The sequence below is a fragment of the Mauremys reevesii genome, linkage group 3 (genome assembly GCF_016161935.1).
Source record: "Mauremys reevesii isolate NIE-2019 linkage group 3, ASM1616193v1, whole genome shotgun sequence".
Classification (NCBI taxonomy): domain Eukaryota; kingdom Metazoa; phylum Chordata; order Testudines; family Geoemydidae; genus Mauremys; species Mauremys reevesii.
In genome coordinates, this window is record NC_052625.1 from 47,580,244 (window position 1) to 47,606,010 (window position 25,767).

Sequence of the window (25,767 nt, forward strand, 5' to 3'; positions counted from 1 at the left end):
CTCAAATTTTTCTGTGGATAGCAGACAATTTTCACAAGAAAATGTATTTAGTTGAACCCCAATTTTCCATCAAAAACAGTTTCTATGGTAATTTCAACCAGCCCTAATAATTTCTGCAAAATAGAGTTTTTTCAGGATATATCATTCTCTGTATAGTGAAAACTCACAGAGAGGCCAGGAAGCCATAGAGGTTCAATTCCTGGAGCTCTGTCCATTTATCTAAGTTCTTTGAGTCCCTGGCTATAGTATCAGTGTGCCTACAAGGTATTTAAAAACAAATACCAACAGCAGTATCTCTCTTCACCCCAGCCTGTAGAAAAATAGTTACTAGTTTATATCTTTGTTTGTTTGTTTGCCTGTTTATGATCTGAGTGACTGGATGTTTTGACTAGAGTGGGAAGAACTTACCTTAATTTCTTTGATTTAGCTTTCACTCAGTATTTCTACACTTAAATTGCTACAGTGGCACAGTAGACACTTATTACAGTGATGGGAGTGGTTCTCCTGTCTCCTCTCTCCGAGAGGCGGTAGCTAGTTTAACAGAATAATTCTTCCATCGACCTAGTGCTGTCTATACAGGGACTTAGGTCATCTTAACTAGGTCACTCGGAGCATGGATTTTTCACACCACTGAGCAACATAGCTGGGTCACTTAATTTTCTCGTGTAGACCAGCCCTTAGTTTTGCATTCTGAAGGTGGTTCGTTCCATGGTTCCTCTTAATTTTTGTTGTAGGAGTGAGGTTACGTCTACATTACAGATTGTATGCCGGCATAGCTATCTCAGCATACGCCAACAGAAGGAGTTCTACTGCCAGTGTAGGAATAGCCACCTTCCTCAATGCACTCTCTTGTCAGCATAGCTACATCTACACTGGCGGTTTGGTTAGCATAGGTTGGTGTGGGGGGGATGTTTTTTCACACCCCTGACCAACATAGCTATCCGGGTGTAAGTTTTAAGAGTAGACCAGGTATAACTCCATACTCAAGATCAGGCTCCTAAGAATGTCCTGTCTTGTGCTCTCATGAGTCTCCCCATAATGGTAGACAGTTTAATTGTCCTGTGGGAATGCACTTGTGATGGGAGATCATGGCAGGGGAGGGAGAGACAATGTCATAAGTAGCTAAAGCTAATTGCATGGAGAGCTTGGAATATCAGGAGACCATCAAAATGGTCTCTGTATTCAGTGAAGAGCTAGAGCAGAGAGAGCACAATGCTCATGGTCACGTCTGTTACTAAACAGATGGACTGCTATATTTTGAATTAGCTAGAGCTTTTTAGGATTGTATGACTTCATTCCTAGATACAAATCTTTCCTTTCTTCTTTATACACCGTAACAAAGAAAAAAGGGCACAAGTTTTTTAAATCTCCTGAAGAGCATCTTTAATCTCACAGCTGATTTTTCAGTGGTGCTGAGCATTCACAAGTCTAGATGAAGTTAATGGGAAATACAGGTGCTCAGCACCTCTAAAAATCAGTCCCTATGCTTTCACCACAGTTTGGGGGATAAGGGAAATGTGCCCATGAATATCTGTGAGGATGGTGACATGCATGAAACCCTAATGGAAGCTCTACAGAGGCCCTTTTAGCCTATAGAATAGAAAGTTTCTCTATACTCTTAACAGTATCCATTGCATGTAGCTATGTAATGGAATTTCTCATTTTTTTTATTTGCATGTGTTAGTCTTTTTATTGCAAATAGGGCTCTAAATCATACTTTAGAAATGAATATTGCACTATATGTGAGTGCATGTGCAAAGGAAGCTATCAATAATGTTAGTTATGAAAACCTGATCATAAGTGTTTTTAGTCCATTAGCCATTCAGTTTTATTTATGTCCTCTTTCAAGCAGGATTTGAAGCCAGAATTCAAAAGATGAAGTTTGGAAAAAGAGCAACACATGAGGTTATAAAACACTGTCACATTCTTTATGCAACAGAAACCTTTTTTTAAAAAAAACTCCAAGTCTGGCAATAACTTTCAGGAGAAAAAGTGGGTACTTACCAGCTATTGTTTTGCCATCATTAAACTAAAATGTCTTTAAGAAACACAACTCAGACAAACCAAACCAAAGTAATCTGCTAATCACATATGCTATGAATACATATAGTACATTATGCTTCCACCAGCTATATATATATATATATATATATTTTATGCAGTCGCAGACCTTAATACTGCAAGCACACAGGTGATGTAACTTTACTCTTGAGTATTTCCATTAACTGCAATGGGACAAATAATGTGTACTTCTGTGCATAAGCATTTGCAGGATAGAGTACTTACTTTTTCATAAAATGATTAAATATTAGAGATACCAAAAACCTGCTATCTACTCAGAGTTCATGGGTTATGATAAAATTGGATTCAGATCCAAAGCACCATTAGAATTGCTTTTGCAAAACAAGACTGATCAGCAAAGTTTTGCAAAACCAAAACCATAGAGCGAGTTTTGAGAAAGTAGAAAATGGATTCTAGAAAGTCCAGTTCCAGTCTTACAGAAGTGAAAATCAACTAAGAATGTTTGCAAAAACCAAAACCACCCTATGCTTTCCCCATCTCTAGAATGCAACAGGAATGCAGTGCATGATTTATGAGTACGAAACTGTTTGCTTGTAGTTCTTGTTTTATCTGATAAATAAAATAAACTTTATGCAGTTAAGTGTAAAAGAAGAAAATGTTTCTTATGACTTTCCTGGAGTATAGCTACTATCTGCTCCTGAGATTTCTGGTACATGTTTACTGTGTTAATGCATGCCTGAAGCTATGACTTGACTTGATCTTGCATTGAGAAGTTGTGAGGGTGGGATTTGAAATGTCAGCACAGGGGTTGCTCTCGATTCATCACTGCTGCCAAAGGTAGCAGTGGCTGTGGCAGCTTCTTCCAGAAGCTGTTGTTGCTCATAGTTCACAAAGCCTAAAAAAAAAAGCAGTGAGGAAAATAGAGCACCTAAAAAAAAAGTTGTTGCTATTTTTTTTTTTACCATATTAAGATACACGTTTTGCTAGCTCTGCTGGATATAATACAAATTACTTTGCAATAAGGAGATGGTCTTTTTTTCTGTAATTTATATCAAAATAAAAATGTCACCCTGAGATAATTTTGCAGCCAATGTTTTTTGATTGGGTACAATTCAAAGGCTCCGGTGTTTTTTACATGAAGAATAGGTCTCTAACTTGAGAATTAATTTCTGTTGGAGGCAACATGGATACAAAGTTTTTAAAGCTTAATTTAGATTCAAAGTAATGTCAAGGCAAGTTCTTTGAGTCACCTAGTCCTTCTCTGTGGAATCATTTCTAATTGAATGTTAAGATCAAAGTTTAAGTTTATAAGAAAGAAAAACAAGCACAGATAAATAGTTATTATCTGACATCCTTATGAAAATTCATGACCTGCAGCTTTATCAGAGACCTTTTAAGAATTCTAATTGTGAAGTATGCATAACTATTAAATAGCTAGAACGCTTCAGTCTCTTGATAAGAAGCGAGTTAAATAATTGTCCTGTTTAACTTGTGCTTGTTAACCTTTAAGGTCAACTAGTTTGAACATACGTTTAATGAAATCCTGCAGCCAGAATTTATGATACTGCTGCTGAATGTTAAATTGGACAATTTACATAAGCAGGACATTAACCTTCTGAGCACTAAATAGCATTTTAGCACTTAGCCGCTGGGGACAATAAGGGACATGTTCTATATATTTGTGATTAGCTTGCCTGGAAATTCTCATGATGACCAATTGGCCTACCAAGTTTAGCAGCATAATTAAATGAATGGACTCAGCCTAAGTAAATTATCAGTGCTGTGTACAGTATATCATTATAGTCCTAAGGAAAAAAAAAGATATGAATAATTTAATATTACATTACTAATTTATCAATGCTAAGTGACTGCAAGGAGGCTCTTTGTAATTCGTTGTTTTAAATTTGATATTTGATTTACTGCTGGTGTGATTAAACTTGAACCTACTTCATTTCTTTATCAGAAATTTATGGTAACAGTCGACTTTTCTTCCCCAGGGTAATGGATGTATTTTTCGTTTTCTTCTGCTTTGATGATAATAGCAAATACAAAGTATTATGCATTGCCAAACTTGTAATTAAGCAATTTGTCACAAGGCATGTGTGTCATCTTTTGGCAGGCAGATCTTGTAAAAGGTAAGGGCAGCAGCCTCAGAATTGTCAGCTTTCCAAGCTGGTACAACAGGACAATAATGGCTTAGGGTAATTTTCCTCTTGGATCTGAAAGATGGAACTTAACATCCTGCTCTCCCTACTTGAATATTCTCACAGTGTAAGGGAATTCAAAACGTTGGAGGAGAGTGCTGTAGACCTACAAGGAGCATGTTGGTTTTAACTATTATTATTGTTATTATTTATTCTGGGGTAGTGCGCAATCAGGGTTGGAACCCCATTTTGCCAGGTGCCGAACAAACACATAGAGTCCAGTCATTGCTCTAAACTTCTTATAGTATTAAAAATAAATAAAGCAGACAACAAGTGGGGTAAAAGGATACAGCACACAAGCAAAGTGATCAAGGTAACAGCAGGCACACGCTAGCCCCACTGGGCCCATGTTGTTCGAGGGGGTGGTTTTTTACAGTTATTTTTATTTATTTTGCAAACATAATTTTAGGTTTGTTTTTTGAGGGGCACTCAGGGTTGAAGTCGGGAAGATGGAGTGAGTGTTGAGTAAAAGAGAGGCCTGGGTAAAGGAAGAGGGAAATGGAGGGGGAGGGAAGTACAAAGAGAAAGGGAAAGGGGCAGGGAAGGGAAGGCCCATAATAGGTAGGCAGAGTGAAGCTGGGAGCAGATGGGTTGCTGCGGTAGTAGGAGAGGGCGGGATGAAGGGCGACCAGCCTTCAATGGCAAGACAGAAAAAGAGAAAAAAAACCAATCTGGAGTGTGATGATGTCAGAATCATCACAGAATCGAGCAATGATGATGTCAGAAGGCTGTGAAGGCTTCCTGGCTGCTGCTGTTTTTTCCCCATGTGGGAACCCTAGTGCCTTGAGGGTTCCCCTCTAACTCTGGTGAGGTGGTAGGGGGCTGGAAGGCCTTGATTTAACCCCTGCTCACTGAGCTGTAGCTGGTGCTGGCTGTACTGGGGGAGCTGCACTCAAGGTTTGGGTTTTTGATAGCCCTCGCCTAAATGCTGCTGGTGTTCCTCATGTGTAGGCAAGAATGGAAGCTGCAAGGCTTAAATTAAGTCACAGCTGTCACTGCCAAAGTGCAAGAGTAGAAACCTTGTCTGCTGATTAATGTGCTGCTGGACTGGATGTGATGGAGTTACAGCCAGTCCAACTCAGAACACAGTACATGGCACCACTGCACTCACTTTTCCCAGCAGCATCCCAATGTGCTCCTCAGTTCAGGTCAAAAGGCCACGAGTACTATAATCCACTGTTGTGTGGCTCTGCTTGGATGCCTTGTCAAGGAACAGAAGTGACCAGTGTACAATTAGTGCTCTCTCTGTCTCACCAATAAATAAATAAATAAATAAATAAATAAGCAATCAACATGTTAATTGGAAATCTTCCTCATTTTTATATCTTTTTGGCAATACATAGAATAACTATATGAAAGAGCCCTTTCCTGTGAATGATCAGATCTGAATAGTCTGTGTGTTGTTTAATTCAAAAGTAAAATCAGTTTATTTGTGGGGAGTTTTAGAACTCACTTAGGAATTATTGAAGATTGGTCTCCAGAGCCAGCACTAGGCATAAGCAGACTAAGCAATTTATTGTGGACCACAAAATATTCCAGCTGAGGGCCCCCACCAGGCGAGATTCACCTCTATTGGTCCGGTTGCAGATTACAACAGCAATTCATGAGGCGCCGCGGCAGTGAGTCTCACTTCACTACACTGCCATATTTTATAATGGATCGAAGCCAAGACTGGATAACTCATCTGAAGTCACAGCAATATACAAAAAGTTATACCAACTAGCAAAAAATATGGCATATGCTACAATGGTCAACCACGTAGATTTGTAAATTCAATTAAATCTGGATCCAGAACAATGTATGACTTTATGAATGCATTAATACATATATAGCATAAAAACACAGAATGCAATCCTCCCCTTTAAACATTCATATTGCACGTGGGGGTATTTTCTAATTCATATTAGAATAATTACTACATTTTGGATAGGTGATGATTGTTCAAGCAATTACAAAACTTTTTTAAAAATTAGCATGAAAGTTTGTTTTCAGAACACTATACAAATTACTTTGAATGACTTTGGCAATTTTATTTTATTGTTTTAGTCCTTTCCTGGCTACCTGAGCCCTGTGAATACCATCAGTCTGTGTGACAAGTAGTTAGAAAACTACTAAGAAAATAACTGAACAGGAAAATGTGGCAGGTAAATCCAGCAACAAACTTATTAATATGGTCAGCCCTGTTTTTTTGAAGGTCAATGAATGTCTCATCTTGCAGCTGTAGATATTGATAGAAGTGAAAGCTGAGTAATTTTCAAAACTGTGCCTTGACTAAAACATATCAGACCCCTTGATTACCAATTGGCCTCAGTACTGGCAAGAGAATGCAGGCTGCTTCAGTGGTTCAGGCACTGCCTAAAACTGGGGTGACCTGGGTTCAAGACCCTGCTCTGGCTGGGGAACTTTGGGTAAATCATTTAGCCTCTCTGAGCCTCATTTCCACCATATGTCCAATGGGGATAATAGTGGTCCCTGACCTCGCAGGAAGATCGTGAGGATAAATTCATGAAAGACTGAGATGCTCAGATGCTAGGAAATAAAAATAATAACATAAAACATGATTAGGTAATTAGCTTCCTTTTATAACTAAAGAGTTCTCTGTTCGGTGCAAAATAAATAGGTTTGCATCTAAGCTAAAGAAAAAAATGAAAGGAGATAGGCTGGTGCATGACTTCCTTTCTTAGCCCAAGAGACACAAGCTGTTCAAAAAGATACATTATCAGCAATGCATGGATCTATTTTTCTACTGTGGTGTTGTGGCAGCAGTGCATCAGTGCTTTCAATCAGCCATCACTGGGATTACAAGGTGCAGGGGTCTTCAAAACAATTTGGAATGAGCTGTTCTATATATTACAGCTTCCTTTTCCCTTCCCTTCTCCTCACTCCAGGTTATTCCTCATCTGACACACTTCGCGGTACATTTGGAAAACAGTTTTACCAATGCATGGAATTTCAATATGGTAAAATGCTTGGCTTCCGGCCACCCCCAGAATACACCCAACACACTTTTGAAGAGTCTCAAAAGTAACCTCAGGTGAGAGACTAGTTAAGTGGATAAGAGTGATTTTGTTAATGTCACTTACGGTGCCAGAAGTTCAGCTCCTTTCCAAATGATGGAAGTTGAGCCTGTGAAGTGCTGAGCCCCATCTTTGGAGCACTCAGCACTTCTCCGGACATCCTTAATAATTGTTATATTGGGATCCCAAGGGCCCAAACCTCCTGTTCAAATGAATGGGACTAGTCCTATACGTGCAGGGATTGAGAAGGAAGAACAGTGAGCAGGAAGACGTGGAGATTGTACGTAACATTTTTTCTTTGACTCGCCAAACAACAAATGTACAGTGGCATTAATAGCCCCCCTCTGTTTCAACACACCCATCGTTCATCAGTCTAAAATAATGACAGAGCTGGGGAGGACCATTTTTTTTCTAGTACAACTTACGTTTGTAGTTTTGCTAGTACAATCTATAAGAGTTGCTAGTACAAAATCTTTTTTTCCCCCCTAAATTTTTCTCATTCCATCCATCCATTTCCACTGCAGTGGAAGGCTTGTCTTCTGGCTGGTTAGCCTCCTCTTCCTGCAGTGCATCTTCTGAGTATGAGAGCAGTATTGTTGACAGACTGTCTCTTCCACCAGTGGAACCCCCCCACCCCAATCACAGTGCCATCTGAAGTGTGGCGCCTTAGGTATATGCCTTAAGCTATGCACACATATTGAACGGTTTCTAGTTAGAGCATTTTTAAGTCAGAGAAGATCCTATAGTTGAATGCACTCTTTAGTTGACTGCATTATGGTGAGAGACCTTTCATCACACCTTCAGAATTACCTACATTAACTTGCAGGTTAAGTTGCACCTGCATGAAGTTGCAGGTTCAAAGCTATCATTACATCTTTACCCCCTGAATTCATGAGGGTGTTTTCAATTTTCTGGTGATCTTTACTGGCTCATGTGCCCATATATAATTATACCAATAGTGCCTTAAGTACCTAACAGCCTCCAATTAAATGTGCTAAATCAGATGGATAACAGAAACCAAGAAATATAAATGGAAAGAAAGTAAATTGCTTGGACATCTTATCAGAAGGCACAAATTCTGTCTATCTCTCTTGTTCCCTCCCCACTACCACCAGTTCCATTTAGACAAATGTATTCCATTTAGCAAAAGGTTACATTATTGCTTGTCAACCTCTCCACTGAAATATACACAGGCATACATTATCTAGTCTTTTAATGCAATCCTAAAGAGCTTTTAAAATGAAAGAGTCAATGCAGCAGTGTGTTGGAAGTTATTTAAGAATTCTTTCAACTGTACTGTAGCTATAAGAGATCCTTTCACAAAACAAGCTTTCTCTTATAAGAAAAAGAGAGAGAAATTTCTCTGACATGTTTTCCACACAGGCATTCTGAAATATAATCCCTTCTGTTGCTTTGGTAAGTCAATCACGCTAACAGGTACCACTTATTCCACGACTGCCTCAGGCTAAGTAGAGCAGGTGACAAAAACACTTTCCGGTTGTCATGTGTTAATGTATAATGCCCCCAGACCCCACCGCTTATTCATCTTCATCTAGTTGACTAATGCTTTCCCCATGTTGTTACATGTTGGTAAATTAAAGAAATCTTCCAGACAGTTCTGTCAACAGTTTCCTGAAATGTACCTCATTAGTGAGGTTGAACTGTCACATGAGTGTAATTTAATCCTATTGAATTATCACTCAAAAATGTTTGAATCTCAGGCCTTTCTATACTGGAAAACAAGATTTGCTAGTCATACTGTCACATCTTCAGTTGATTGGAAGTGAAACATTTACACACTGAAAAATGTACTTGTAGTCAGACTTGTAACAACCCTTGAATTGTGTCTTATATTTCAGTGAATAACATAAGGCTGTGTGCCTCTCTAGTGAACATTTGCTTTTCAAATCCAGTAAGAGATGGGGCTGAATACTACAGTTAAGATTGAATATTTTCACTTGCCTGAACAATAGATTACAAATTTATATTTTTGAAAAGTTAAGGAAAAAAGAGGGAAATATAGCAAGAAATTTAAAGCATAGGAATTGAATGTATACTATTAAGTTTGGGAAGCCTCAAAAGGTATTGATCTCTATCGAGGAGGTAGAAGCAGCACTGAATAAGATCAAGAATAGTAAAGCAGCTGGTGAAGATGAGAAATTGTTGATATAACCAAGGCAGTTGGAAATACTGGAGTAAAGTGGCTTCATAGATTACTATGTGTTTGCTGGGATCAAGCGAGGATACCAGATGACTGAGAAGGGGAATGATTGTGCCTGTTTGGAAGGGTAAGGGTGATGCAAATGATTCAAACACCTATGAGGGCACCACTCTCTTAAGCTAGCCTCTCACAGTCCTTGAGAGAGTTTTGGAGGCAAGGTTGAAGTGCAAGGTGCAGGAAAATATAGGAGAGGCGCAACGTGGCTTTAGGAAGGAAAAGAATGCTATGGACGCAATATTTGCAATGATGTGGAGGTTTGAAAGAATGATAAATTGGACGGCATGACAGGTATTTAGCATTTCCTGATCTTGAGAAAGCATATGACTTGGTTCATGGGAGCTGGTGTTTGGAGTATTGAAATGCATGGGAGGAGGACATCAAAAAGTGGAGATGATAGAGAAGCAGTATTGAAGGCAAGAGCTAAGGCAGTAACAATACATGGAATGTTGTAGAGTTTTGAGTTGACGATGGCATTGACACACGGCAGTGTGCTGAGTCGACTTCCCTTCATCCTAGTTATGGAGCTAATTAATAGAAGAACCAAGCCTATGAAGACACAGAGAAAACTAATGTATGCTGACAATCTGGCCCTTTTAGCTGACAGCAAAGAGGAACTGATAAATATGGTATTAGAGTGGGCATCTGTGTTTGAAGACCATAGTTGGAAGGTAAACACAAATCTGAAGTTATGCATGTAGGAATGGTGGAAGAAGAGCTGTTCATTTAAGTTTCACAAGAGATACTGAATCAGAAGAAAGAATTTGTGGATTTGGGAAGTACACTTAGTGCTATTGGAGAGGCTTGGAGCACTGAAATAGAAGAACCCAGTGTGCATGTGCAGCAGTGAAAAAGGTGGCAGGAGTACTGTGAGACTAGCAATTAGGTAACAAACTGAAAGCAAAAATGTATTCTGCATGTGTTTGTCCTGGCCTGCTCGATAGTTTGGAAATAGCGGTCTTACAGAGATGGAATAAAAAGAGGATAGTAGAAAATAATACAGTGAGGCGAATGGCAAGCAAGCAGAAGGTAGACAAGAGTGTGTATGGAAGAAATTAGGGGTTAGATGGACTTCAGGCTGTCCATGATAGATAGGCTGGACAGCAGACATTTGAGATGGATCAGAGAAGTTATGAGAATGGGAGAAGAATGACCAGCAAAGAAAACATGGGAGGAAGAGGATAGCAAGAAAGCACATGGAAAACTGAGATACAATGGAAAGACTCTATCAAGAGAAAAGGACCAGAACTACAAAGACCTACAAGCCTGTGCTATGGACTGGAAGGAGTGGCCAAAAATAGTGAGCACATCCAACCCATGTATATGGGAAAAGCTGTCGAGAAAGAGAGAAAAGAGAAGAGCGTATACTATTAAATCATATGCATTTTGTGTCTGGTCCTGCTCTGTGTAAAGAGCTTTCGGAGCTTTGGACCCTTAAATAGTAAAGACTCTGTTCTAGATTATCTGACTTTCACATGTCTTAATCCTGTAAAGTGCTGAGCACCCCCTGTGAAATGCCAAGTGCTCAACTGCCACTGAAGCCACAGGACTAGGCCATTTGATACACAACATAGGGTGTGTGTGGGGGAGGCCCTAAAAACGCATGACAACCCAATGCAGAGAAATGGTGTATTGAAGTGCTGAGTTCAAACATCTGTCCATTTAACAAAGGCTTTGGGGTGGGAAGAGGAGGATGGAACAGTGTCCCAAACACTCTCCAGATCATTGAAAAAGAGGCCCTCCTGCAACAGGAGAGTAAAAATGCACCTTCTTTGATCCCTAGTTCCATTGAGGGTCATCTCAAGAGCTTAGGGCCAGCCCTGCCTAGTTCTCTCTGCTGGTAGCACTGCTTGCTTTACATACTGAATGAGATTTTATGATTTTAGGCACTGTAAACTATAGTTGCTTCCGTAGACCTCTTAGACCTTCCTCCACCTACCTTCAATATACCTGTCAAGTTTCACAGGATGTGCTCTAAATTCCGGAAGGGGGAATGCTGACTTTGCACAGCGGGAATGAAAGAGCCACAAAGCATTACATTGTCATACAGATTACATGACAGGCCTGGAGACTGGAGTGGAGATAGGGGAGCAGCAAGTGTGGAAAGAAACTAGGATGGTATAGTTTGTTTAGGGATGTGTTTTGTGTACATCTCATGGAGAAAGGAATGTGATATTTTCTGTATTTTACAACGTAGACTATGCAAGGCAAGAGTTGTTCAACTGAAAATGTATTTTATATATATCTCATGAAACTCTTGAAAATGTCATTTAATGCCATACTTAATAATTTCTGCATATTCAACTCCAATTGATGTCAGTGGAAGCTTTGCATACAAATCCGTTGCAGGATACAGATGAGGATTTTTGGGGAAGCGGGTATTTTTTTTATTCTGAACTTTTACACATGTAATTTGTTCTTCAGTGAGCAGAACAAGGTTCCTTTTCATCAGACATTTAACGTGTTTTTGTGTAACAGTAGCTGGTACAGGCAAAGCATTATCGATTATGAAAATGTATTGCTAATCTTGTGTGTGTTACAGAATGCCATGTATGGTAGTAGTGAGAATATCTAACCTATGCTGAAGGGCTTCCTCTTCAGAATTACTGTGTTGAAGGTGAAAGGGATATTTAGGCACAGGTATTGGGGTTATCAACAAATACCCTGCTTTGATAGAACACTAATCACTTTCCTGCCATAGCTAAGCTGTTACTGCCACAAATGCATCTTCTCACTGAGATGCAAGATCTTATGGAAAGATCATATGCTCTGTTGCTTTGTCCCAGTTTTCTATGTGTCAACACAGTTTTCACCATGGATAGCAATAATGAAAACCGGATACTTTGCAAAAGCTTCCCTGAGAGCTCCTGCCACGCAAGGAGACACTGGGAGATCCCTCTTATGTTCTGTGCTGGAGATCTGCACCCAGGGCTGGATTACCCAACAGGCAGACTAAGCATGTGCTTAGGGCACCAGCAAAGCAGGGGGCACCCCAAAAAAAGATTTTTTTAAATTTGATATTTGATATTTCAAAAAAAACATCGAAGTAGTCATCATGGGAAAAATCAGAACTTTGTTAGACTTCCTTACACTCCACTACACACTCTTCCCCTGTTTTTCTGTTCTCTTTTTATTACTTATCCCCACCTAAACCAGGGGGGTGTCCTACTAACATAGATTGAAATAATGCCAGGAAATCAGAGACTGTAACTGATCATCCTACTCCTGGTAGTAAAACAGACCTTGTTCTAGAAGGTGTGGATGTGTCAGAGATTGAACCTGCTCATGCTGTAAATAATAGGAGAAAAGATCCTGGTATGTGGGTTGATTTCAGTACCGATGATGTAGCTTACTGGATAGATCGTGGACCAAATGACTGTCAACACCATACTGGGCCATTTGAGAAATCACGTCAGACTTTTACCAATGGCAAACAAACAAGATATTGTCCACAAAAAATATTTTTCGGCATGAAAGCGAATGGTGAGAAATACACTCAAGAATGGCTACTGTGTTCACCATCAAACATTAGCTGAACATGGTCTGCCTTTCTGGGGATCAAATGACACATTTGGATCATTGCAGAATGGAAATTTTTGGGATTGTTGGAGTTTGTGGCTCAGTTTGACCCATTTTTAGCAGGCCATATCTTAAAACATGGGAATGCTGGCAAAGGTAACCCATCATACTTATCCAAGACAATATGTGATGAACTCATTGGTCTAATGAGTGACAAAGTTTGTTCAGCTATTGTGGATGAAATAAGTACTGCTGGGTCCTTCAGTTTATCTGTCGACTTTACCCCTGATCTTTCACATATTGATCAATTGAATATTGGACTAAGATATGTGTATCCCACAGATGGAAAACCAGTTGAACGATTTATAACATTGCTCAATTTGAAAAGCCACACTGGTGAAGAAATGACAAATCAAGTACTGCATTATCTGTGCCAAGTTTGCAAAATAGATTTCTCAAAGTGCAGAGGTCAATCTTATGACAACGCTGCCAACATGTTAGGGCGTTATCCAGGAATGCAGAAGAAGCTTTTAGAACAGAATATACATGCCATATTCATACCATGTGCTGCACACTCTCTCAATCTTGTTGGCCGCAGTGCTGTTGATTGTTGTCCGGTGGCAGTAAGGTTTTTCTCAACAGTCCAGTTACTTTATACATTTTTCTCTGCCTCAACACACCGATGGGCAGTTCTTGAAGCATATTTGGGCAATGATCGTATGTTGAAATCTCTTTCTAATACTCGCTGAGAGGCACATGCAGTGGCAATAAGTGCAATTCTGGAGTCCTACTCAAAGATTGTGGATGCATTAGAAAGTATAGCTGAAGACCAATCACAAAAGGGAGAAACTATACGAGAGGCAGAAAACATTGCAAACAAGATGCAAGAACTAGAGTTTGTATTCATGTGGACCATGTGGAATGAAATTTTACAACACTTTCACCATACAAGTCAAGCTCTCCAAGAAAAAGAATTGGATTTGAAAACATGTGCAGACCTCTGTCAATGACTAGCAGACCACTTACACACTTTGAGGAATGATTTAGAAAGATTTGAAGACATATCAAAAGATATATTTCATGATACTAACTACAAAGAAGCCCAGTCCTGCAAGCGAATCAGGAAAAAACAAGCAAATGATAGCAGTGCAACAGAAACAGCATTGAATCCTAGAGGCAAATTTTGTGTATCTACTTACTCCGCTATAATCAATACACTTGAAGCTCATATGAAGAGGAGAGGTGAAGTGTACAAAGAAGTATCAAGTAGATTTTCTTTTCTAAACGATATGGACTTATCTGATGAACAATATTCACAAGGTTCCCAAAAGCTAGTTGACTCATACCCTGTTGACTTGAACATGACTCTCTGTGGAGAAGTACGGCAGTTCCACTGTTATATGCGCGCAAAGTTTAATGAAACAGGAAAAATTAAATTTAGTCACATTGATCTTCATGACACGATATTGAAAGATGGAATACAATGTGTATTTCCAAATGTAGAGATCGCACTACATATTTTTCTAACATTGATTACTAACTGCTCCACAGCATGCTCTTTTTCTCAGCTGAAAAGAATAAAAAAAAACCCTCAGAGAACAACAATGTGTCAGGACAGACTTGATACACTTTCCCTATTGTGTATGGAAGCAGACGTGCTTCGTTGAGTCAGCTTCGATGAACTTATCCAGAATTTTGCAATCAGAAAATCTAGAAAGAAGCTATTTTAATTTCAGCATACATGTAAATTTTGTGTCATTTCAAAAATAAAATTGTATTTCATGGTATAGTATTGTCTTCATTTTGAATTTCATATGGGCGGCGGGGAGGGGGGTACCATAATCTTTTCAGTGTTTAGGGCCTCTAAAGGTCTTAATCTGGCCCTGTCTGCACCAGGAAATTTCCTGGCAATCTCTTCAGACCAGATCATATAGGAGCAAGAATCACTAAATGAAGATCTGTGTGCTGAAAGCTGGGCCTCGAGTCCCAGAAAATCCACTGAGAAGAAAGTTGAACATCCAAACAAATCGTGTAGATTTTGACCTCCAAAGTCTCTGGGAAATTGATACTTCTAGGTACCCAATTAATCATCAAACTTGGCAATTTGGCATTAGTTCTTATCCCTGAGTTCTGGATGGAAGATATATTCCATATCCAAATTAATATTGGCAATATGATGATAGCTGGCATTGGAAAATAATATGAAATATATATTGAAGGAGCGGTAGTAGTCCCCATCCACTGACAATTACCATGGATATTATTAATTATTATTACTATTATACACATCTTTGGTCATGTTGGATATACTCTGGTAAGGAATCGCTTTAACAATATAGAAATAGCCTGGAAAGGAGAAAAATAATGGTCACCACCTTGACCCAGAAGTGAAAGCTGAATGGCATTCAATCACTGTTGATTGAGTGTATACAGCAGCCAAGTCCAAAGCTAATTCAGTGTTGACCACAAAAGTCATCACTTTGGTCGTCTTTCTGGAGATTAGCCGGACCATTTTCTTGGAAAAATTTTAATAGGCAGGTGCAATGAATGTAACCGATTCATGCCATATGGGAAAATTACTTCTAACAGGCAGCATACAAGAACATAAAAATAGCCATAATGTGTCAGACCAAAGGTCCATCCAGTCCAGTATCCTGTCTTCCAACAGTGGCCATTGCCAGGTGCCCCAGAGGGAATGAACAGAACAGGTAATCATCAAGCGATCCTTCCCTGTCGCCCATTCCCAGCTTCTGGCAAGCAGAGGCTAGGGAAACCATCCCTGCCCATCCTGGCTAATAGACATTGGTGGACCTATCCTCCATGAATTTATTTAGTTCTCTTTTTAGTCCTTTTATATTCTTGGCCTTCACAACACCCTCTGACAAAGAGTTCCACAGGTTGACTGTGTGGTGTGGGAAGAAATACTTCCTTTTGTTTGTTTTAAACTTGCTGCCTATTAATTTCATTTGGTGACCCCTAGTTCTCGTGTTATGTACTTATTTACTCTCTCCACACCAGTCTTGATTTTATAGACCTATCATATCCACCCCTTAGTCATCTCTTTTACAAGCTGAAAAGTCCCAATCTAATTAATCTTTCCTCATATGGAAGTTGTTCCATATCCCTAATCATTTTTGTCGCTCTTTTCTGAACCTTTTCCAATTCCAATATATCTTTTTTGAGATGGGGCAACCACATCTTCACGCAGTATTCAAGATGTGGGCATAATATGGATTGATATAGAGGCAATATATTTTTTTTATCTTATCATCTATCCCTTTCTTAATGATTCCCAACATTGTTTGCTTTTTTGACTGCTGCTGCACATTGAGTGGATGTTTTCAGAGAACTATCCACAATGACTCCAAGATATTTCTTGACTGGTAACAGCTACTTCAGACCCCATCATTTTATTTATATATATAGGTGTGATTATGTTTTCGAATGTGCATTCCTTTGCATTTATCAATATTGAATTTCATTTGCCATTTTGTTGCCCAGTTTTGTGAGATCCCTTTGTCACACTTTGCGGTCTGCTTTGGACTTAACTATCTTGAGTAGTTTTGTATCATCTGCAAATTTTGCCACCTCACTGTTTACCCCTTTTTCTAGACCATTTATGAATATGCTGAACAGCACTTGTTCCAGTACAGATCCGTGGGGGTCACCACTATTTACCTCTCTCCATTCTGAAAATTGACCATATATTACTATCCTTTGTTTTCTATCTTTTAACCAGTTACTGATCCATGAGACAACCTTCCCTCTTATCCCACGAGAGCCTGTTTGACAAATTCCCCACATGGCAATGTTTGTGGGTTATTGCTATCCTGAAACATCATTTATTGTTTGGAAATCTATTGTTGATGTTGCGCTTTTATTTTAGCATGGTTGACAATCTCTCACTTGTAAATGAGACAAATGAAAAATGTTTTAAAAAAATAGCCAGCTTCTTAGCTTATCCGCCCCTTGTCAGGCACCTCCAGTTATTGGTCAGTAGGAATCCAGAAAAACAACAAGCGCAGACGTATTAGGACAAAGCCACCACTTCCTAAGTGATTCGTGTTTACAGACACCAGCCTAAGAGTGGGATCTCAAAGGAAAACAGTGTTTCAACATCTGATGAGCTTTAGCTTCAAATTTTAAAAATTCATCCCTCAGAACTCCCACTAAATTGAACTCAAAGAACAAATCAGAACAGCGAGAAATAGTCACAGCTTCAATAACTCTGTAATAATCTGATTTAAAAATCTCTGAAAAACACTTGATTCAGACTAAAGGTGAAATCCTGGCCCCATTGTAGTCAATGGCAAAACTCCCATTAACTTTTACAGGGCCAGAATTTCACCCTAGCATATTATTTACACTTTATATTACTCCTGGGAGAAAGTCCCAGAATTAATTCTGTCAGATACTTGTGCACAGCTCCCATGGAAGCCATTAAGGGTAGCATATACAGGTCTCGTGGCAGTTTTGGGGTCAAGGCAAGTTTTGTAGGTTACACAGAAGGATGGGATAAATGCTTCCCTCTGCTTACAGTTCTGGAGAGAAACGAAAGAGAAGCAGGTGGGTGAGAGGTGTCCCAGACAGAGGCAGGAGTTGCCATTGCACTGACTCTGCAGGAGGTCCTCCACAAGAATCAGGGATGAGTCACTGTCGGGTGCAGCGGAGAGGATGTCCATTCTTTCTGGCATCTTCCCCCACTCAATTCCGTGCAAATTCCCAGACAAAATTAGTTCTGACCCAATCAGCATTAATACATGCAAATTCTCCATCACAATGTGCAACCTTTCCCTTCACTGAGGGTGGGCGTCAGAGTGAGGAGCACCAGGGGACGCCACTGCAGCATGGCTTTTGCAAGAGCCGTGCTGCCATTGGAACCAGGATGCTGTTCAAAGTCACAGGGCACCTCTGTGGATCTGCCTGGTATCTAGACAGCAAATGTGAAAAATCGGGATGGGGGTTGGGGAAGGTAATAGGAGCCTATATGAGAAAAAGACCCAAAAATTGGGACTGTCCCTATAAAATTGGGACATTTGGTCACCCTACTGGTATCTAGCAGATCTCCCGAGAGTGGTGGATGTCAGGAACTGAGTCGCATCCCCTTCTGCAGGAGGAAACCACCACTGTGACCCCTCCCCTCCTTTACCCCCACCACACAGTCATCCGGCACCAAAGTACCTTTCTTCCCCCTAGACTGGAAGGGACGGGTGGATGACTGGTGCGCTATCTGTTCCTCTCTCTCTCTCTCTCTCTCTCTCTCTCCCACACCATGAAGCAGGCTTTGGGGAGGCGAGAAGGAATTAAGCCTCCTTCACACTCTGCTCCTTCTGGCTCCCCCTTCTATTATTTCATTTCTTTCTTTCTGGGAGATAAGTCATTCAGGGGGTCAGCATTTTAAACATCATTGGGACATGGGCAGAGCTGAGATGCAGATGTTATGCTGGGAGGTGTTAATGACTGCCATGAACCAATTCTTTGATCTGCAGATAACTACAGAGCTTGTTAAGGCAACTAAGCAGATACAAAGAGCTCTGTGTGTCCATTATTTCCTCCTCCTGGTTTTCTGAGCCACCACCCACATTAATAGAGTTCTGCTCATTGATGCCCAGCTCATTCCCTGAAATTTTGGAATTCATCAGATGTGGCATTCAAAAGTTATCTTATTACATACAGACAAACAGTGACATGCCATCAAGTTGAGTGTAGGGCCTCACTTCACTCAAACAACTGGCGGGGGGGGGGGCGGGGCGGGGGCTGGTGACAGGGTGTACAGGTCCCTTGATGTGCCAGCAGTCATTAGTGGGGTTTTGAAGTTAAACTGCAGCAGAGAATCTGCACTAGGTTTTCAGAGTCCCATGTGCCTCACTGAGCTGGGGTGGCTGGTGGAAGCCCCAGAGACCGACAAGGGCTGTCCTACTGCAGTTTAAAGATGCTAAGCTGCATGCTAGGAAAATGACCGAGACTTTGCTTGTTTGTTTTTATTTTCACTGTTCTAGAAACAATACTTCACCGTAAATAAACATACAACCTCCAAGAGGGTTTTCTCTTCTTATCACTGGACTCTTATTAAATTTCTTTCTAACTGCATGAGCCCTACTCTTCGACCAAGGGTGGGCAAACTACAGCCCGGGGGCCACATCTGGCCTTTCAGACGTTTTAATCCGTTCCTCGAGCGCCAGCCAGGGAGTGGGGTCATGGTCTTGTCCTGTGACTCTGTGCAGCTCCAGGAAGCAGTGTCATGTCCCCCCTCTGGCTCCTACATGTAGGGGGAGCCAGGGGACTTCACATGCTATCCCTGCCCAAGCGCTGCCTCCTCAGCTCCCATTGGCCAGAAACCATGGCCAATGGGAGCTGCAAGGGCAGTGCCTACGGATGGGGCAGCGTTCAGAGCCGCCTGGCCGTCCCTCTGTGTACGGGGGGACATGCTGCTGCTTCCAGGAGCTGCTTGAGGTAAGCACCATCCAGAACATGCACCCCGACACCCTCCCAACCTCCAGCCCTGATCCCCTCCCACCCTCTGAATCCCTCAGACCCAGCCTAGAGTACCCTCCTTCACCCCCAACCCCTCATCTCCAGCCCAGAGCCCGCACCCCCCTCACCCCAACCCTGTGCCCCAGCCCAGAGCCCCCTCCCACACCCCAAACTCCTCATTTCTGGCCCCACCCCAGATCCCACACCCCCAGCTAGAGCCCTCACCCCCTCCCACACTCCAACCCCCAATTTCATGAGCATTCATGGCCCGCCACACAATTTCCACACCCAGATGTGGCCCTCGGGCCAAAAAGTTTGCCCATCCCCACCTTAGACCATCCACTAAATGAAAATCACCGTAAATACAATATCAATGTGTAAAACAATTTGCCAAAACATCCCAAGCAGTAATGCTGATTCTTCTAGTGGTGTGAAAGGTGAGAGGTTAGAAGTCACCACAACTGCTGGCACTGGGCTGCATCAGCTCCAGAGCAGATAACAAAGTCAGCACATTGCTTTTTCTAATTTATTTTCTGACTCTCCTTCTACAGTAAATCAAGGCACTGGGAATTGTTACTGAACTGACAGAAGTTATCAGAGATTTTGGATCTTGAAATAAATTAACATTTACTCTTACAATAATAAGTTCCCAGTAGCAATATCTTTACACTTATTAGCTTCATGAAACCCTGAATACCTCTGCTATGTAAGACAATCATCCTTCACTGTATGTCTTGGGTTACAATTCTGTGTGTTTCACTGAACTGTATTTCTTAAAACTTAATAAAAAGAATTATTTAAAAAATTGGACTTGGATCTACATTTCCATGGGACTTTGTGTAATTAAAACAAAAGCTTCTTGCACTTAGTTTGCCCATTCATAAAATGGGTATATTAATGCCTGCCCATCTCATGAAAGCACTGCTCCAAGCACACTCAAATCAATGGGGGTTTCCATTGACTTCAGTGGGCTCTGAATCAGGTCTATAAGCACTTATCTTACAATCATATCTGCATGTATCGACCTGCATGGATTGGATTGCAGGATGAGGGCTACTGTGAGTCTTAAATGACTGCTGTTTCTAAAGTGCTTTATGATCCTTGAATGAAAGGTGTTATATACAGTAAGTGCAAGGTATTATACACGTTACGGGGGAGAGGAGGAGTATCTTACTATTAATAGAAAATTCAGTGGGAAATCAGAGATTTTATTGTGTAAAAGATGCCATAAAAATACAAGTATTTAAAAGGAAAATATGTTTTAAATGGTGTGTTTCCTTGAGGCAAGTGGAATAGGTTGCCTGGGACATTCCATTTGCTGCCTCCTGGTGTTAATGAAGTTACTCCCCAAAAGATGAAAGATCAAAAGTAAACGAACTAATTACTAAGTTCTTTATGCCTGTATTATTTCCTGTGCTCGTTTCCATTCAATTCACTAACCACTGAAATCTGAGCAGTTCCTTAACTCCCAGGAGCATTTCCAAGTGGATAAAAAAATATCAGGGGCAAAATGCTGCCCCCGTTGTAGTCAATGGGAATTGAGCAAAGATCAGCTCCGATTGATGAACCCTGCTGACTCCGGGCCAGTTTCTTCTGTCAGTTATAAAAATCAGCAGGAATCTGAAGCACTCTGCTGACTCCAGTGACATTACTCCAAATTTAGGGCCTGATCCACAGCATTCAATAAAGCAACAAACGTGAAGTGAGGCTGGGAAATTATTCTTTCCTCTACCAGTAGTTACAACTTTCACATCCCAACACTGTGATGAGGGCACAGCATCTTTACCAAACCTTTGATTTCTAATGGAGATGCACTGGGATTTTGTTTTTGTTTTTTAATAACCCCAAAATACCTGTCACTTCTGCTTCCTGGATGTATTATTTCCCAGAAAGTTTGTTCCCCTCTGCATGTAGCTGCAGAGTTAAAATATGTGGTAACGTATCATGATGCAGGGTAACTAAGGGTTTCACTGTTTAATTTGCCTTTAACCTATGCTGAGCTATCTCACTTGTTTTGTAAGTAAAAACTGCCATTTGTATTTATATTGGGAATGGAATAAAGAGCCTTTCACATATAGGTTGCCATTCACAATCTGGCTCAGATCAGTAGCAGTTGAAAGATTTTAATATCTGAGGTGAAATCCTGGACCCGTTGTAGTTGATGGGATTTTTGCCATTGGCTTCAGTGAAGTCAGGATTTCACCCCTGATGTCTGGCCTATGGTTATGTAGAATGATTCAGTCCAGTGTTCCTAGTGGACAAGAGTCCATTCCACAAAACCGCTACCACTGGTGGTATTATTTGGCATCCTAGCCTAGTGGTTTTCAATCTTTTTTTCATTTGCAGACTCCTAAAAATTTTTTAATGGAGGTACAGCCCCCTTTGGAACTCTTAGACATAGTCTGCAGACCCCCAGGGTTCACAGACCACAGGTTGAAAACCAATGTCCTAACGGATAATGCCAGGGTGGCCAAGGAATAGACAAATAAGGAAACAGAATTCCCTTTTCAGCCACTGAGACATCTTCTCCAGGTCAGAGAAGAGAGGAAGTTTACACAGCTGCTGCCTGTGTTGTACCTGTTCAGTAGATACAATATGGCCTCTTTTACCCACGCTAATCTCATTTCTCTCTTTTAAAATGAACCCCAAATCATTTATATTTATTGTATCTTTTCTGCCTTGAATTGACTGCTAAGGCAATAGGATTTTAAATTAATACAGAAAAGGTGACACGGGCTTTGTGGTCCCTGTTATAAGAAGCAGACCTTCCTTGAGGATAAAATACGGCACTATTATTTTGTAAACGGAGCATTGCATTTTGTCGGGGGGGGGGGGGGAGAGGGGGAAATGCAGAGCTGCGACAGCGGAGCCGAGTTGGTGTCAGGCATTTTGTTAGCCTAGGGCAGATGCAGAGAGAATGCTTTAAGACGTATGGAGGGAGCATACTCTCTTTCTGCTGCAATTACTTTATGCTGCTGAACGCTAGAAGCAGGCACAAAATGGTGACGGGCTCGGACGGTTGCTGCATTTGGATTATGGAGCACCAGACATGCTAGTCAGCCCCTTCCCTAGCATTCAGCGAGTGCAAATAGCAGCAAGCTACCTGGGCCCTTTCCTCTCCTTAGCTCACCCTCCCCATAAAATCATCCCATACATTTTCAAAACATCCTTAGATATTTTTGTCCAGATTTTCATGCCATTTAATATTTCAACCGTCTATGTTTTATGGCATTTCTTTGGTAAACACTGTTTCATTGATATAAAGCAGCAGTTCTCAAACTGGGGTCTGCAGACTCCTGGGAGTCCACAAGGGTATTCCAGGGGGTCCATAAGTCATGTCTGGGGCCACCAGCCCCAGCTGATCAACTCCTCCCCCTCCCTCCCAGTGCCTCCTACATGCCGCGAAACAGCTGTTCAGCAGTGTGCAGGAGGCGCTGGGAGGGAAGGGGAGGTGCGGGAACTGGGCACGCTCAGGGAAGGAGGTGGAAAGAGGCGGGGAAGAGGAGTAGCAGAGGTGGAGTGTGGGGGGGAGATGTGGGGCTTTGGGGAAGGGGTGGGGTGGGACCTGGGGTTGGGCAGGGGTTGAGCACCCCCAGGGAAAATTAGAAGCCCACTTGGGGGTCTGTGAAAAATTTTAAATCAAAATGGGGAGCCTCGGGTTGCTAAAGTTTGAGAATCGCTGGTGTAAAGTATAAATCAGAATCCAGAACCAAACTAAACATAACGGGGTTGCATGCCATGGACCACATGTTAAATTTGCCTAAAATGACTGAGCAAATGGGTTTAACTGGACACTGCAAAAGCAGCCTTAATGCGTGTGGTTCTTTAGAAATGGGTTTAGTGTTTGCATGACAGTAGTGCAGTGAGGCCTCCTATGATATCAGGGCCCCGCTGTGCTAAGCACTGCACAGTCCCTTCCCCCCGTAGCTTACCAGTTAAACAGACAACGCAGACAAAGGGTGGGAGGGAAAAACAGAGGCACAGAGTGGTGAAGCGATTAGATACTGGTTGGTGATGCTTCCTGCACAGTCACCTACGCAGATTTTTCTTACAGAACCAAGAATAATTTATATGTAGGACTGTGCACAAAATCTGCTATCAGGGCAGTGTGCATAGGTATGTAAGCATGCATACCATGCACCCTGACCTCATGCCCCACAGTCACCTCTGCAGAGCCCTCGTTATGGTTCCTACTGCTGCGGAGTGCCTTGCCCATGATTTTGAGGGGAAAGCAGATAATTTCTTCCCAGGCTTCCCCTGCTGCCCACTTATGAACAGCACCTGCCAAAAACTGGGCCTCAGAAATATGATTCAGCATCCCCAGAAAAGAATATGCAGTCCCCTGCTGACATGCCTAGCACTAAAACCAAACCACATGGAGGGCAATTCCTGATTTGCATAGAACAGGTTTCTCTGAATAGTTGGACATAAAAGTGTAACACAACAGAAGTTATAGTCACCACTCACAAAGGAAAACGAGTATCTAAAAGCTGTCTATGCCTAAGCATTTCTGCAGATGGTAGGCACTCTCACACATCACAGATGTAGGGAGTTTGCACTGGGATTTCATGAGAGATTTGCGGCTCACTTTATTGTTACATTAAGAGCAGAAAAACAGTTTGCAGAATTGTACAGCCTGGAAGGAAGAGTTCAGCGTTCCCAGGAATGAGAAAGGCTGAGCAGGTGATAAGGCATGTTTTAAAGATGGAGTCCATTGTACTGTGAGGAAAGTCACATTGACGGGATACCAAGGAGGCTGTAACTATTTGGAATAATGAATTATTGGTAGCTCTCATGTCTGTGAAATTCCCTGATACGCTCGCTCTTTCTCATTCCCTGACACTTAATCTCTCTCTCTCTCTCTCTCTCTGGTATGTATGTTTTTTAAAATGTTGAGTTCATGTGTGACTTCAGTGCTTGTCAATGGACAGCCCTGAGGAATGAAGTTTGTTTTTCCGCCCATTAGGAAAAGTATTGGGGCGACTCTACAATGCAGGCTTCCCCACCTATGTGCCACAGCTCTCGCTGGAAGGCACCATCTCTAGGTGTGAGAGGGCATCTCAGTCTCCACATCTTTGCAGTTCTTGGGGCCTGATTTTCGGTTGCCTGGAAGGCTGCAGCCATTTACACCAGTGCAAAGTCAGTGTAAAACTCTACCAACTCGGAATACACCCATTTTACATCCACTTTACACTCCCTTTGTGCTGGCATAGATAACTGCACAAGGTGCAGCGCAATGAAGCATGGCTTTTGGTCTCTCACCTGGGAATGTCACGCAGATTGCCACTTGAGTTAATTGTGGCTGTGCTCTGTTGTGATGTTGACACTTCTCTGCTAGGAACAGAACCAAACTCATTTCATGTAGCCTGCTAAAGATTCATCAGGTGATCAACACTTTGGGCACTACTGCCCTGGACTAGATTTAAATTAGCCATTTAGAAATGAAAGCTTTTTGTCCCATCAGCGACCCCCGCACCTTCCCTGACTTTTTGACATGTGGTTTCTAGTTCCAAACATGAGATTTACAATCTGAAATGCAGCAAGATAAATCCGGGGTGGTTGTCTGTGATGGGAAGAACCCTGTGTATATTTCACATAATAGCATCATTGTGTGTCTCTTTCTAGCATCTATAAAAAGCCAGATTTGCAAAGGTGCTGAGCATTTGATTGCAGTGGAATTTGTGGGTGCACCCACAGTGGGATTTGTGGATGCTCAGTGCTTCAAAAGGGTTTAAAGGTAACACAAGCTGTCAATCTGTGAAGTCCTCCCTTGTTTTATGCAGAATGTTTTGGTAGAGATGATGGTTTTCATTAAAAAAAACATCCATAAAGATCCCCGGGCCAGATTCCCATCTCCAGTTCTGTCCCCTTCTCACTGGCTGAGCTGTGCAAAGGGGACACAATCTGCATCACAGATTGCAAGTTGATAATTGCTCTGATGGAGAGAATTATTATCTGCTTTAAAACTGATGGAACTGCCTCCTATGCCCAATGTCCCTCTTCACCCCACCTTGGCACAGTGGGCATAACAAAGATGAGGAGGGATATTTCTGAGCTGGGACCATAGCTGGGGGGTAATTGGGAACAGCTTCTAGGCTGCTCTAATTTACCTTAGGGCTGGGAACAATGCAGCTTGATAATTAGGGGGCCATAACCAACTTCTTGATGGCCTCCCCTTTCTCTTGCACCAAATGGATCTTGGCACAGGAAGAAAATCTAGCCCAGATGTCTGTAGTGAAAAGTGTGGTTTAGAAGGTTATATCTTATTAATTTGTTGTCATTGGGGTTGATTGCATATAGACAAAAGTCTTTC

General features: G+C 41.5%; 1 long non-coding RNA gene across 4 annotated transcripts in view; it reads left to right on the forward strand.

Moving 5' to 3' along the window:
* Positions 1–25,767, forward strand: part of LOC120402356 — a 75,061-nt gene that overhangs the window by 17,734 nt on the left and 31,560 nt on the right. For 3 of the 4 annotated variants that reach the window (XR_005597164.1, XR_005597162.1, XR_005597161.1), the window contains exons 2-3: positions 6,273–6,370; positions 7,115–7,260. This is a non-coding gene — a long non-coding RNA (uncharacterized LOC120402356). Of the gene's footprint in view, positions 1–4,961; positions 5,033–6,272; positions 6,371–7,114; positions 7,261–25,767 lie in introns of those variants that run through there. The other variant, XR_005597163.1, reaches the window with a different exon arrangement.